Genomic DNA, 15,813 nt, shown 5'->3' on the forward strand with positions numbered 1-15,813 from the left:
GGAATACATTTCATTATATAGAGACCAGACTTAGTTGGAACAGAGCCCTGTCAGATTTGAAATGCTTTCATTCAAACTGTATTCAGGTTTTAAGTCATTTTGTGTTGTGATATAGGCTAGTCATGGCAAGACACAGGCGAGATAAATGATGAAGGGAAGACTAGACCTGTCTATTTCCTCACTAAAGTTAGAAGAATCTTCATCTGTTGGTGTGTTTTGGTACTTACTGCTAATGAAGGTGAGAATGCTTATCTGAGTCCAGGAATCTGGAGAACATGTCTTATGAGCAGTGGTGGAGGGAGCTGGGATTGTTTAGTCTGGAGAAGAGAAGGCTAAGGGGATACCTTATCACTTTCCACAACTACCTGAAGGGAGGTTGTAGTGAGGTGGGTGTTGGTCTCTTCTCTCAAGTGACTAACAATAGGACAAGAGGAAAGGGCCTCAAGTTACAACAGGGGAGGATTAGATTGGATATTAGGAAAACTTTCTTTACTGAAAAAGTGGTCAGGCATTGGAACGGGCTGCCCAGGGAAGTGGTGGAGTCACAGTCCCTGGAAGTGTTCAAAAAATGTGTAGATGTGGCAGTTATGGACATGGTTTATTGGTCATGGTAGTGTTGGAGTGATGGTTGGGCTTGATAATCTTAGAAGTCCTTTCCAACCTTAATGACTCTATGATTCTATGATCATGGTAGTATCTTTTCCTATAGCATGTTGGTACTTTGGTTTCTGGTCTTTGCATGACTGAACAACATGGACACAAGGACAAGCAGTTATTTTCCCCTTGCATCTGAATTACTTGAGGGAATTTTCAGAGTTTGTGCAGGGTGTGAAAAAGAACTGAGGCAAGGTTTGCTATGACAGGTAGTACCTTCCATTAGAGCAACTGATGGAGAAGAAAGAAATGCTTCAACTTTTTTGACACATACACCCCTCTTCAGGTCTGCCAGGTGACAAAACATCCATTTGATCAAAATGACAAAAATGAATTAAATAAACAAGGCCTGCAAGGAAGAGCAAATCTGAAGAAGGACAGATGTGACCCAAAGCTTGTCTATCTCTTTTCTCTACATTAGCTGCTCTAGTAAAAAGTATTAAACCTAAACTACCACTACAAATGATGTCTTGCCTAGCATCTTCAACCACACTACTGTTACAGCAGACAATGGTGGTGGCATTTAAATGAAAGACCAAATTTGATTGCTTCTGCCTGTTTCTCCTCATGCCCTTAATTTTACTTAATTCATTCTTCCCTTATTTTTTATTCAAGTTCTGATGTTCTCAATACTATGATGTATACAACTACTACAAGTTAGGAGTCTTGCAGTATCTCTTACTCACACTTCACAGTGGAAATGGCATTGTTGATTTGAGTGGCTCTTTGTATAGCATGCTCTCAGACCAGAAATTAAGCATGAAGTCCCAACCAATGTTTAAGTTGAGCTGTACGTGGCCTTAAGGGTATTGTTCTTTCTTTTTTATATCCAACAACTGGATTTACAGAATCTTGATAAATGGCATCAGACAGTGGATTATTTTTTTTTTCATCATTCATCTTTAAAGTTGAGAATGTGTATTTCAATTAAAAACCAGCATCATTTCTATAAAAAAGTTAAAGGGGCGTGACAGAGACATTAGATGAATGGGTCTATTATTATAAAAGGTCAACTGGTGGTACAGAAGGAGAGTATTACACTCTTCTTTTACCACCACCTCTGCTTGGAAAGTAAATCAACAGCAGATTGATACATTCTGCAGTTGTCAGTCTTTACACAGCATTTACAGCCTTTCATGTCATTTGTAATATATAAAGTCACTGACGTATTTTAAGCCTAAACCATCTGAGCAATAACCTTCTCTTCAGCTCTCATGCTTTGTTTGTGAAGCCCTTGGTATTTGTTGTGCTCACACATTATTAATTTCTTTCTTAATTGGAAGCTTTTGCTGTGCAAGGTTTGACTTCATTAAAATCAGAGTTTATGTTTGTTCTAAGGCATATCACTCTTAGTGTCTTTTAAAAGTAGTTCACCTCTCATTAGAATCTTCAGCTTCAAATCATTATATGTTCCTTTTTTTTCATACGTTCCTCTTTTTGATAATATTTGTCTAGTTGTAGCCATACAGTCTTCAGCATCATTTTTTCCCCAAAGCCATACTGTTCTTTTTCTTCTCTTTTTTTTCTCTGATTTCACAAGGAATTTTTCACTTGAATGTAATATCATATTAGAAAATCATGTCAGGTGTATATATATTTACTACATTTTGAGAAAGTACCAAGTAGTATGTTGTTTTCAAGGGTCTCTTCATTATTCCTTTGTGGCAACTTGTGTCGGTATGTGTGTGTATAAATAAAAGAAAGATAGAAAATAAGTTAGAAGAGATGGAAAACTAATGATTCAAGAAATCACATAGCATCAGATAATTCTATTTTGAAATCACAGCAGTAGCGCCCAAAGGCATAAACTCCCCAAATTATTAGTAAAAACCCCCCTTTGATATATCCAGTGCTACAGAAGCCTGAAGGCACTCTTTTTTATTAGTGCCTAATGTTTCCTGAAATAAACATTTAGAAGACATTAATATATGTATACCTGTTTAATTTTATAATCCCATTTCTTTGACACTTACTTAATGATGCTTCATCTTGCTGCTTAGCTTTAATATTTAGCATTGTCTTTACAGCTTTGAGTATTTCAGGATTATCTAACAGATTGGTAAGTGTAATGTAGAAAACAGTTTTCTACCCTGTCTTCAAGACTGCCTTTCCATGCACCTTTTTAGACACCCCCTTCCTACTTCCTGGGCTGTATGGATATCAGTAGAGCAAGGTGAAAGCCTGGGAATTCTATACCCACATTTCTCAGACAGGTTTCTAATATTTGCAGTACAATTTCTCTTCAGCTGTAGCTGGTTATACTAAACTCCCTTCTCTTTTCTCAGATCCCATGACTCAAAGATAGATTAGTTTGTCTTTCAGCAAAACACTCCTTATATGCCTTTTTCAGCCTTTTCTTGGCCATCACACCTGTGCAGAAATATGTGGTCCAGGATTGCTGCTTAGAAATGCAATTGGTCTGAAGAATCTTAGGCTCATAACATTCTGGTCACTATCAAGTGAAAAGGTGGAGAAACAAATGGATGCACATTACTAAACTGTTTCCTTTGAAGTTGTTGCTCCTAATAAATTGAGCCTTCCTCCAGCTTTGCTGAAAATAGGATTCCTGGGTGTAAGTTCTCTATACAGGAAAATATCTCATCAGAAGTGATACATGAGCATATGCTTTCATCCTACTGAAGTGACACTTAAGCACAGTTTTCTGGCAGAATAGATGAAGACTTTTCAGAAAAGTTTTCTTTGGGCTGAAGAAATGTTATTGGGAAGGGACCAGCTTAGGGGTTTGTCATTCTGCTTTCAGTAAAATCACCATCAAAGAGAGTTTTGTGGCACTTTTCCTTGAAAAAGGCAGAATTTATTGCCCCAAAGTGGAACATATGAGCACGACTGGGAACAACGGGAAAAAGCAGGAGCTGTAGGGAGAGTGGCTCCTGAGGTTTCAGAAATTGGCAGGAGTTCATCTTTGTTTTCCATCTGGTTTGAAATGAGGACATCTTAGAACACAATAGAAATGTCCTCACCTACTTTGTCATTCATTCAAATCGTGTCAATTCATCTGAGAATTTCTATTATGTGCCCCCTTGCCCTTTGGAAGATTAAGGAACAAATACTTGAATCGTGATAAAGTTACTGAAATTGAAGTTGGTCCTGACAGAGAAGCACAATGCAACTTTTGTATGGAAAAATAAGAGTAAAATATCATTTTAATTTAAGAGGACAACTCACTTCAGTTTAAGAATTTGATTGGCTGATGAATTTTGACAAGCAATGTCACTTCAAGAAGATTTAGATGAATGAATTCCAGAGGTCAGATCTAACAGCTTACTCCAAAATACTGTAACTTTGCCCAGTAATGGATTGATTTGAGCCAGGAAAGGGGAAAAAAAAAAAAAAAAAAAAAGAACCTCCCCCCCAAAAAAGGAAGAAGAAAAGAAAATGGTATGTAATTATGTGGTTAACCTCAGCACTTAGGATTTTTTCTGTCTTTGCATAGCTAGTAATTTAAGAACAGCCAAAAGCCTCAGATTTTCCCTTTTTCATGTATATAAAAACCTATCTGATTAATGATGGAACTCAATACATTATAAAATAATAGCAAAACAAGCAAAGAAAAAACCAAAACAAACAAAAAAATTGAAACAAACAAAAAAGCCCAGGAGCTAGTAGATTTGGTTTACAGTCTCATGTGTTATTTATTTAAAATTTGAATTGTACTTGAAAACATTTGACTCTGTGGGGAAAGGAAACATTAGTGAATTGTTCTGAAGAGGGGGAGGCTCATAGCAGTAAATTTCTATTAATCTGGTGTATTGAAAAGGAGAAGATATCCTTATGTTTTTGCAGCTGGAGCCTGGTTAGGTAGGGAAGAAGCGGCCTTCCTTTAAACTGCTGCAGTAATTCTGTGTGTCAGTCTGTGGGCTTGCATATGTAACGTGTGTAATCTTGTGTGGTACCTGTCCATTCAAACTTTACATTTGTATAGAAAAATTGTTTTACATGGATGTGGAACAGTATGACAAGTGCTTCTCTTGGTCTCTACTTCTGTTTAGACAGGACTTCGTAGGACTTTGTTGTGGTCAGTCTGTCAAAGTAAATAGGTGTATTTTACAACTATCTGAGGAACAATCCACAAGAAGATTTTGGCATCAGGAGCTAGTATAAATTCAATTCCCAGTATTTTCTTTTATACTGTTAAGTTACTAATTTTTAAGATGATTTCTGTTTTCTACAATATCTGAATATTATTAACAGTTCCCTACTAGTTTACGAAAGGCAAATTCATGAAATTGATACAGGGACCCCTGAAGTCATGACAAAATGGATTGCAGAATCACAGAATGCTAGAGATAGATGATCTCTAGAGATACTTTCCAAAGTCCAACATCCTTGCCAAAGCTGGATCACCTAGGGCAGGCCACACAGGGAGGTTGACATATTTGCTGAGGAAATTTTTAATAGACTATAGGTTACTAAAGCAATATTTCTATTTTTGGTGGTTGTTTTTTTTTTCCTTATGGCTTTTGCTTTCCCTACCCTTTTCCCAAAACATTATATCCTCATTTAACATTCTCTCTAACAAGTTGTGACTTGGGAAATGGCTTAAAGGGAGGAGTTATTGCCAGAAGGGTTCCAAAAATACAAACTGGTGAAATTATTTGAGGTAATCATCATAGCTTGGAGCTTAGATTTTCCCTCTAAAGCACTTTTGAGCTGGAGTCTGCTGTCTTTGAAGTCAGTGAAGAGCTTTGCTATTGATCTTATTGATTAGTGTATAAGTCTGTGTTTCTTGCAGAATCAGGATGTCAAAAATGCATTTGTTACTACTTTTAGTACTACTGAAGTTAATATCATTTTAGTTTGATTTGTTTGCCACACTTTCTTGGTAAGCTGCATTATGAAGCAACATACTAATTTTTCTAGTAAAAGAATTTAGATTCAAACTGTAATTCAGACAGCTCTATACCATTATTGGACCTTCAACAGTGACATGTCAGAATAGAATAGACCAGGTTGGAAAAGACCTTTGAGATCATCGAGTCCAACACTATCTAATCAATTAAACCATGGCACCAAGCATCCCATCCAGTCTCTCCCTAAACACCTGCAGTTCCCCCTGCCTTCCATAAAATGTTAGTCATTTTTCTCTTTGGAAGTGTTGTTTCCAAAGCTAAGTCCAGCTGGCAGGCAAGTTTTTTGTAAGATTTGGCTGAAGATTATTTTCAACAAACTAACTTTTATTGGAATCTGTTTTCCACAGTGACAGTTTTGAAATCACCATGCATGTGTGTGAGCTGGGGTGGGTAAGGAAAGTGGGTTAAACCAAGATATACATTAAGGTATGTTGGAACAGTACCATAGCGAAATTGTAATTTGGTTTCCTCATGTCCTCATTCTCTTTGATGTTCTATGAGTCTCAGCTGGACTAGAAATCTGGTTTATAGACACATTTCTCTCCTTTGCAAGTCAGTAAAGTCTCTTCTCCCAGGCAGCCAGTACCAGAACAAGAGGACACAGTCTCAGGCTGCACCAGGGGGGGTTTAGGTTGGATGTTAGGAAGAAGTTCTATACAGACAGAGTGATTGCCCATTGGAATGGGCTGCCGTGGGAGGTGGTGGAGTCACTGTCATTGGAGGTTTTCAGGAGAAGACTTGATGGGGTGCTTGGTGCCATGGGTTAGTTGTTTAGGTGGTGTTGGATTGGTTGATGGGTTGGACGCGATGATCTTGAAGGTCTCTTCCAACCTGGTGTATTCTATGTATTCTAACACGGTGTCTTTTCAATTCCTTGGCAATTAAAAATATTAAACAACCTGGGAAATTTCAGAATAGCTCTAAACCAATGTTGAAAATAGTTAAAGAATAGTGATACAAAACACTGGGGTTTTTTTCAGGATTTATTGTAGTGTGTCTCCCTCTTTATACCAAATTTAAATGAAACTGACACAATCACAAAACACTTTAGTGTCACTAAGTTTGTTGCCAAGAGAGCTTTGTGTCAAAAGTTTTGCTTGGCATTGAGCACTATATCCTGGTGACACAACAATTTAAATTTTGTAGAAAACAAATATTAGGAAATGTATGGAAAAAAAGAAGCTATGAGTTACTCATCCCTTTGTTTGCTTTTATGATTGAAAGAGAACAAAAGACTGTTTTTTTTTTCCTTTTTATTTTCGACACTACCAATAAATTTTTTATTCAGTAATTCATAGATAATGTTATAGAAAAAAATCTTATATCAAATGCTGAATTCTGCTATCACCAAATTTTACAGCCTACATAGGAGGAACTGATAATTTCTTTGGAGCTAAAAGCCGGAAGTTTTGGGGGTTTTTTGTGTTTTTGTTCTGCCCCTCTTCAGCCCACCCCCAGCCCCCAATCTACTCTTTAAGGAGAAATTGAGAGATTATCCAATATTATCTAAGCATATTTTGAAAACACCTTTGTATTTTGTACAGTATCACTGCATGTCCATCTAAACAAGGGATTATTTATTTGCTTCTTTTCCCTCAATATAGATTAAACTGTAAGTTTTTTATAACTAGCATAGGCTAAGCCATTCTGTATCTAAACAGTATACCAAATTTCTCATTTACATGTACTTGCCACCTTCCAAAACTTCCTTCTAAAGGTTATGTTACTAGGATGACATGATGAAGAGCCTTTATTGTGTATTTAAGTTGGTATTCAATACTGAGTACTTCACTTACTGATAATATTTTATATTATCTAACATAAGTGTTAAAAATCCATGGAAGCAATTGGTGGGGTTTTTTGTTTGTTTGCTTTGTTGTTGTTGTTTTTTTACCTTGTTCTGTATTTTACTATAATGGTTCCCTGTTCATTTACTTGAATTTCAGGTCATCTCCTTATTATTGGTTCTTAGCCTTCAAAATTGGATGCACATTATGGGGATCTCGTTTTCCCTTTTGGCTACTACTTCTAATTGTAATTCATTTTTAAAATAGTGTTTTCTGGAAAGCATCCCAGTTCCATCTCGTCTATAGCTGGTATTACCAATGTCACGTTGTCCACATTAATTACTACTAGGTGGTAAACACCTAGCCATGTGTACCTCACTTTTTTTCACTTGAATTAGGTGCCTTGCAAACCATAGCTCTGAAATATATTGAGGTGATCATGTGCCTGGCCCTGTTAGTTTCAAAGTGATTTTGACAATAAAAATGTTTTGTGTTTTTGAGCATGACATTAACATTTGTCTTCCCCTAGTTCTTGTTCCATTTCTTTGGTGAAAAGTGTTTGAAGCTCAAGGAAGTGACCTTTTCCTTCATATTTCTGTAAACTGAGTATTCACGTCGTAGCTTTAAAAAATTACACATGTAACTTGCCTGTTCACAAACTGTATTTTGATCTCTGTGCTTTGGCTGAGTTTTGGTAGCTCTGTTTTCCCTGCATGCATGTCAGGGTTTCCTATGCCAGTCATATCTCAGTAATCAAAGCTTGAGGGCTGGTAAGTTTTAAACTAGCAACTCACTTTGGAAGGCAAAATTTTACAGCTGTCAAGCAAGACATTTTTCTTCTCATTCCTAGTTTAATACCTCACTACCTGACTGATTTCCTATCAGCTGAAAACCTGGTAGTTTGCCAGATATTGCTATACTATTCTAGGGTGTATTTTGCTTCTCCTCTGGGTCTTTATTACTTCATTGTCTCCTTCATGCTGCTGGAATCTAACCTCAGCAAAAGATGCTTTTAACTGTGAATGTTACTCCTGGAAAGAGTAAGGGCCTAACATCTTGTTTGTATCTGCAGTCATCTTCCAAGAACTTTTTTTATACCCCTTTGCTGATACAGAAGTGAACACTTTGAATCAGATTCTTTTGAAACATCACACTATGGGAGGTCTTAAATACAAAATCTTATCTCACTGTAGTCAAGCAATGCTGCCAAAACTTGCTGAGAGCAAAGATGTTATTTGGAGCTGGGACCTATTAATTGGAATGGTTTCTGTACCATACCTCCAAATGAGAACAATGCAATATTTTTATAAGGTAAGAGATGTTCCTCCCCAGGTATACAATATCATTTAATGTAGGGAGCTAGAATCATATTACGATTTTGGAAATATTGTAAGAGAGAAGTTTGCATTTCCCACCTGAAAGGCAGACATGAAGAAAACACATACTCCAAACAAACAAACCAAGTTAAAAAAAAAGCTAGTTGTTTGATTAAAAAAAAACACCTTCAAAGACCCAAAATAAAAGCAACAAAACTCTCAAGAAGCCTGCTACCAATTTAATGCAGTAGTAATTTTGTAATTTATTTTTCAGCCATTCTGTCTTCTTATGTAAGACAATGCCTAGTAAAGAATTAAGAGTTGCATTTATACAAGTCATACTACAGCAGAAATGGACCATGTCTAAGTGCTAGAAGACAGAGGATTAGTAGATATTATTTAGACTAGGAAGATATATTGGGGAAAGGAAGTTGCTAACAGAGGTGAACAAGATGAAATTTAATTTCTTTTGCAAAGTGAGAGTCTTGGAACACTGTTCTAGTGTACTTTACTCAGAATTTCACTGGAGGCTTACATGGTTCTGGATACGTAGAAAATACTGTGGCAATATGTATTAGCTGTATTCACATTTCAGTGAATCATTTTGCTGTGTGTATGTATAGATACACTTTTGGGAGGTGATGGAAAGTCAGGGAAGATGTGACTTAAGTCTCACAAATATAAAGGACTGCATTATTCTGAATTAGCCTTTGGTTTCTTCCAGACTTAAGCACTTCCAAGCAGAAACTGAGTTGAGTTCAGAAATTCTCACTGCTTACTTGCTTGGAGGAATGTGTGAATATAACATGTATAAAAAATTAAACAATGAAAGTAATAGCTTCTGAGGGAAAGGGAATTATTTTCTTTTGAAACCATGATGTCATAGTCTTACCTCACCTTTAGTTTCAGCCAAGCAAATAATGTGTACTGAGCTCTCTATCATGTACCATTATAATTAGCTCTGTCAGGTCTTAGCCCTGCAACCCTCATGCAGATAATATGATAATATGTCTTCATAACCAAGTGACCTTACATGCACAATATTTCTCCCCTTATGAAGATTGCATGTCAATAAAGTAATTGAGTCTCAGAGGCTGCAGCGAGTGAAGATTTAGATGATTGGACTTTCAGGGCAGTGATGTATGACCGTTATTATTCTACTTGTCAGAGAGCTGCATACAAGTGAGGATGGTCAGAAGATGACAGGGATGAAAGGTTGTGTTTCATTAAAAAAAATATTGCTGTTAATCACCACTCTATTCTTTTCAAAGTCATGGAGGGAAAAAAACTCCTTTTTCATTTTAGCTCTGGTTAAGAATTTAAACATGAACACATAGCAAGCTTTCAGAGCCCAGTTATCCAGTTTCATTATTACTTAATTAGGGAAATAAATTATTATTTCAGTTAATAAAATGCAACAGAATGCTAGACACTGAGACCACCTGCATACTTTCATCACAGTATTTTAAATTAGCATTAAATGCAGCATGCTAAGCTTTAAATCACATTTTGCCTACAGCTTTAAGTAATTATAACAAGTGCTATGAAGCTGGTACAAAATCAAACCATACTTAATCCAACTATTTTTGTCTGTACTAGTTTGTTTGGACAGTTGCAGTGCTTGAAAAACTTATATTTCTGTATTTTGTAAAAGCAATTTAACTTTTTTTTCTCACCAACCTGGTTTGTAGCTATAAATTTATCTTATGATATCATAACAGCTGGAAACTTGTGGCTTGACAAGCTTTTGTTTCATATTTAAACAGCTCAGAAATTATGTTTGAAACACAATATATTTCTTGATCTCTGTGGGACTGTTCTCATTTTGTTGCACATTATCTTGGAAGTACCTGCAATATATTTTAAAACAGATTATTTATGCAATCATTGGGTTAATAATTCCTAATGATTTATATATATAGTAGACCTTTCTTATATACATTTAAAAAAGACCAAAACTACCCCAAAATAATATTTATTGGAGAGCACTATGTAATGAAATATGGATGTAGGTTCTGGAAGGCCGATAAGCAAAGATGCTTGACAGTGCTTTTAGTGAGCAGGAAATCCTGATAGAAGCACATCATTTCTGAAGGACTAGTTTCAGAAGTCTTTAAATCTTCACAAAAAATTGACTGATATATAGCATCTCTGACCGAGAAACTTGTCAGATTATTTTTTGCTATACATAGCAAAGCAATATTTTATTAATTAATATTACTCACTGCATCCTTTCAGGATTTAATCCCATAAGGTCAATTTTATAAGCACTGAAAATAAAAAAAAAAAAAAATAAAAAAAAATAATTAAATCTTTGTATGAAAAGTGAAAAAAAAATCAAGATTTTTTTTATGCTTTCTCCTAGATGCATTTTTAAATTAGCATGCAATTGTAAAGATGTAGAATGAAGTTTGTTTGCAAACTCATCCTCACTACTATTAATGATTTTTTGAGCAGTAATGCTCTATATGATATAAGCCCTGCTCTATGCACCATTTGAAAATGGTATTCTCTGTTCCAAGATGAAATGGATATTTGAGTAAGAAAAGAGAATTGCTTAATTTGCAAGTACTTAATGTCTGTATTAACCATAGTGGCAGTCAGGAACACAAGCCTCAGTCTCTTCAGTCATTAAGTAAACTGGCTGCTGCTCCTCACAGATTGCATTGGGTTGAAAGGAACCCTCAAAGGTCATTTTGTCCAACCTCCCAGCACTGAGCAGGAACACCTCCACCTAGGTCAGGCTGGCCTGGGCCTTACTGAGTCTTATCTAGAATGTCTCTGTGGATAGGGCCTCAAACATATCCCTGGGCAGTCTGTTCCAGTATTTTACCACTCTTACTGTAAAGAACTACTTATGCCAACCTATATCTACACTGCTCCAGTTTAAAACCATTGCCCCTCATCCTACCTCTGAAAGACCTTCTAACAGTCTTTCCCCACCCTTCCTGTAGGTGCTGTACAGATGTTGAGATGTTGCTATAAGGTCTTGCCTAGAACCTTCTCTTCTTGGCTGAACAGCCCCAGTTCTTTCAGCCTATCTTTCTCTTCTTCCTCCATAAATATGCAGCATTAAGAAAGTTGAGGTTTCTTGACACAGATTTTCTTCAGTAAAATGTTATGCTGTTAAGAATGGTATTGCTTTCACTGTTGTGGTGGTGGAACAAAGTCTTTAAAGAACCAAAAGTCCTGAAGTGTTCAGAGTATGCTAAGTTCACTGAGGAACTGGAGGGGAATTCAGAACTTACCAAAACTAACTTAAATAGCAATTAAAAAAAAAAAAAAAACAAACAAAAAACAAAACCAAAAGGAGTTTATAGCCTATTATATTTTTACATGCCCTTTTAGATAAAGGAAGAATACTGATACCTTCCAGTCAAATGGAAGATTGACGTGAGTGATCTGACTCCTCTACCAATGTGACATCTGACTTGCTGTTAACAGTTATTTTTGTTGATAGGCACACCACATACAGAGAGCCAAATGCAGTTGTTTTGATCCCTTGTTCTTTTATTTCTATCCCTTCTCCCTGTTTTCTGTCACAATGTCATGTTGAATCATTGTTCAGTGGCACATGCAGAACCTCTCAAGTACTGAGGTATCAGACTTCAGGAACTGTGTTGAAATGAATATAATAATGAGAACCAGAAGGCAGCACAAAACCACTTTTTAGGGAAGAAGGCAGCTAATAAGTATTGTTCATGGATTCTGGGAAGAAGAACCAGAGGTGCATCCTGTAGACAAGCAGGTGTAGACTGGCTTGTCTCAGGGTCCAGTTACAGGCACACTGAGAAGATCAGTGCTGATATCTGTCACTTTGTCCATATCAAGATTCTTGCATGAGAAAACAGGATTGTCAATGGTTATCTTGTAATCAACCCTGGTGAGGGGGGGAGTGGAGGGGGGAAGAAAGTACTGTGCCTTTTAGATTTCTCTGTATGTCTTGCTAGCTCAGATTTCTGAATCTCTTTGAAGGGAATGGATCTGTATCTTGCTCCCCCATTGCTGTTACTAAGCTTAACACCTTATGATTCTGAACTGCCTAGATCTGTACATGTGTATTTAACTTACATGTGCAATGTGTGCTATTTTTGTCCTCATACTGTTTAGGCATTTAGTTGGGACTCATCTTTCAGAGCAATTAATTTCTGTGTGTGCTTATTTGTATAGTAGATTAGAAATTTGGTTTCTGCTTTTGTAAACTTTTAGTTGCACCTTTGGATACTTGTTCCATTTTGTCTCAGTCAAAAAGTTTGACGTGAATGAGGAGTTCGAATATTCCAGCTATAGACTATTTTTATATGTGTTGATGTGTATATCTTTATGCTGGCACAACAATAATTCTATTTACAGCATTAGCAACAGCAATGATTGATGTAGCCTAATTATTTCCATTTGCTTATAATTATATCACATTTCAAGTTACATGAGATAATTTATTGTCGTATTGCTGTCCAGAAAAGATTCTTTCCATTTTTTTTCTTTTCTAACATTTAATCAAATAATCCCATTGTTTTTCATTTATTTGTAGATTCACGCAGTCCAAAGCTATTCAGACTGGCCTTCTGTACCTCACAGACCTTAATTTTCACATTATTATCTCTTAACTGCACCCAGTAAGTTGTATTTAGTAATGCCTGTCTTCTGTAAAAGCACTGGCTTGATTAAAAAATACAGACTCCACCAATTTACCTGATGATCTCTTCAAATTGTTAATCACCAGATGGTAAAAAAATGTGTCAAATTTTGTCCAGCTCCCACTTTTGGACTTGAGAACCACTTTTATAATAATGACACTGAATATTATCCCTTTAATATTTCATACTTTGTCCTTTTGTAGAGTAGGTATGCAGTGTAATGAAATAGCATCCCAGTAATTTTTTTATAAACTAAAAACATTGTGTGCTTGAAACCCCTCACTCTGAGGTATTTTCTCCAGTCCTGAAGTATGGATTATGGGTCCTCACTTTTTCTAATCTTTTAATGTGCTTTATAAAATATGGCCATCAGAATCATTTGTACTCGTCTAGTCTCTTGAATGAACAGAATAATTTTCCACACCTACTCTGTACCTCTATTAATTTTCTTTCCCTGTCTCTTTAACCCTCAAAGTACTTTAACCCACCTTGACTTAACAACGTTAGGGCTTTCTGTTGAATTCTTTGCCCACTGTCTTCCCTAAATTATTTTCAGGGGCTCTGCTTTGTGTTATCCAGACTTAGATTTTGTGGATATGGCCAGCCCTTCCTCAGTTCCCCAGTAAACAACCTTAGATGATGGTGACACACTGATGACTAACATTTCAGCCAATTTCGAATGTGTTTAATTTTTATTTCAAAGCTAATGAGTGGTACTAATTTGGTATTAGTTATTTGTTACAAAGTGAATTTGTATCGCTATTGCTTTTTCACCAAAACTGAAACCATCCATTACTAACAACTTGGACAAGGAACTCTTTTGTTTGTAATCCAGTCTCCGCCAAGTGTTTCCAAAACCACTAGAAACTGGGGGGTATTCTATGTCCAGGCAGAGGTAGGAAAAGATGAGGTATTGGTATAGCACAATCACGGTACTCAGTCATGTACCTTTCAGAAGTGCCCAAAGATTGTGCCAGGAGGCTAGGTAAGTTATACTTGGGCAGAAAGTAAGAATGCCCTTGCTTTACTTTGTCTGTAGCAGCATGTATCTCTCCATATAAGTGTCTACTTATATCATCTTTACTTAAATTATGAATACATTTATTTGGGTTTTTTCCTTAATGAAGCAGCTCTTTCTTCCAAACCTTTCTACTTATTTTACCTTGAGCTTGCAGCCTGGCTTGGATTTAGTCTTTACTGTAATTAGTTTCTAACAGGAATAAAAGTGATTTGTGGCTTACCAATGTTTTCTTCATACCTATCTGTTTTCTTTTCTGCCTTTTAGTACTGGGAAAAGAATGCATGCTTTCACTAAACCTAGCACAACTCAAAGGTGCTTAAAATTTGCATTTTGAAAAAGAAACTGAATAAAAATTAATCAAATACTCTTGCCTTAGTCACAGACAAGTCTACAGTGTCTTAACTTTTTTGTTTGCCTTTTCAAGATGCAATCAATTTACTTACAATGACTTTTCTTTGTAATCCCAGTCTCAATGTCCCTGCCTCTCACATCTCAGGAGTTATAATTGCATGCAGAAATATCTGTAGTTTTCAAGATGGTAACAGGAAGTCTGCTTTACAGTTAATCAATATTAAAGACACACTATCTATATGGTCTAAAAGTGTTCCATCTAGAGGGAACTTTTAAGTGTCTCTGCTAGAAGACAGCGGAGATCTTGCAAAGCTGAAATGACTTCTACATGATGATCTTGAATGGGGAAAAAATAGCTAGGGGAGTTATTTACATTTCCATATTTATTTCTTCCTCTTTGCTAATTATATCATCATTTGTATTTTATGATCTCTTTACAATTATCATGGAGATTACCACTGAAAATAGTGACATTTTACTAATCATCCAGTAGTTAAACTAACTTTACTACAGAATGACATCCAGAGGACAGGACAAGACACTAAACAATTCTTTCTTCCACAAGAGGATATTGCCAGCTGAGTGTGTATCTGGATTTTTATTTTGGGGTATATCTTTCATCTAAATATCTTCTTCTGACTGATACAATCTTTTCATGTGACTCAGCATTAGAATTCAACCATTAACCAGAAGTTGTTTTTACTGGCATTTTGTATCCTCTCAGTGTGTTTGTTCCTCACTCCCCAAGAACTTTTGTGGTTTAGAAAGAATTAAAACACAAATGTTCCGAGTCCATTGCTTCCTTTTTAAATCTTACTTTTTAAACCTGTTTTTCACAGATACCTGGGAGAGTAGTTATTCATCGAAAAATGGATTGCTTGAATATCTGATGTAATGAAAACACCTGTTATAACTGTGAGACAACCATAAACATTACCCAGATCTTGCTCACGTGTTTGCATTATTTGTTAAATTCTGTGATAATAGTGTTCTTTCACTCAAAAAGATGAGATGCCTCCAAAACTGATTTAAGTGAAACCAGCTGAAACCAGACATTGAGCTGATGAATGTTTTAAAACTTAAAGTGTTCTGAGCATGTGACTGGCCACAAAAATGTGCTCCAAGTATTTTTCTCTTTGCTGCTGCCCTGGGAAGAGGTGCTGGGAAGGATGTCCT

The 15,813-nt window shown here is 36.2% G+C and overlaps 1 protein-coding gene across 1 annotated transcript in view; it reads left to right on the forward strand.

The window, feature by feature from the left end:
• LRMDA (leucine rich melanocyte differentiation associated) overlaps positions 1 to 15,813 on the forward strand; it is a 642,594-nt gene that overhangs the window by 570,595 nt on the left and 56,186 nt on the right. The gene's annotated exons all lie outside the window — the stretch shown is intronic.

This window comes from Dryobates pubescens, chromosome 8, assembly GCF_014839835.1.
Source record: "Dryobates pubescens isolate bDryPub1 chromosome 8, bDryPub1.pri, whole genome shotgun sequence".
Taxonomy (NCBI): domain Eukaryota; kingdom Metazoa; phylum Chordata; class Aves; order Piciformes; family Picidae; genus Dryobates; species Dryobates pubescens.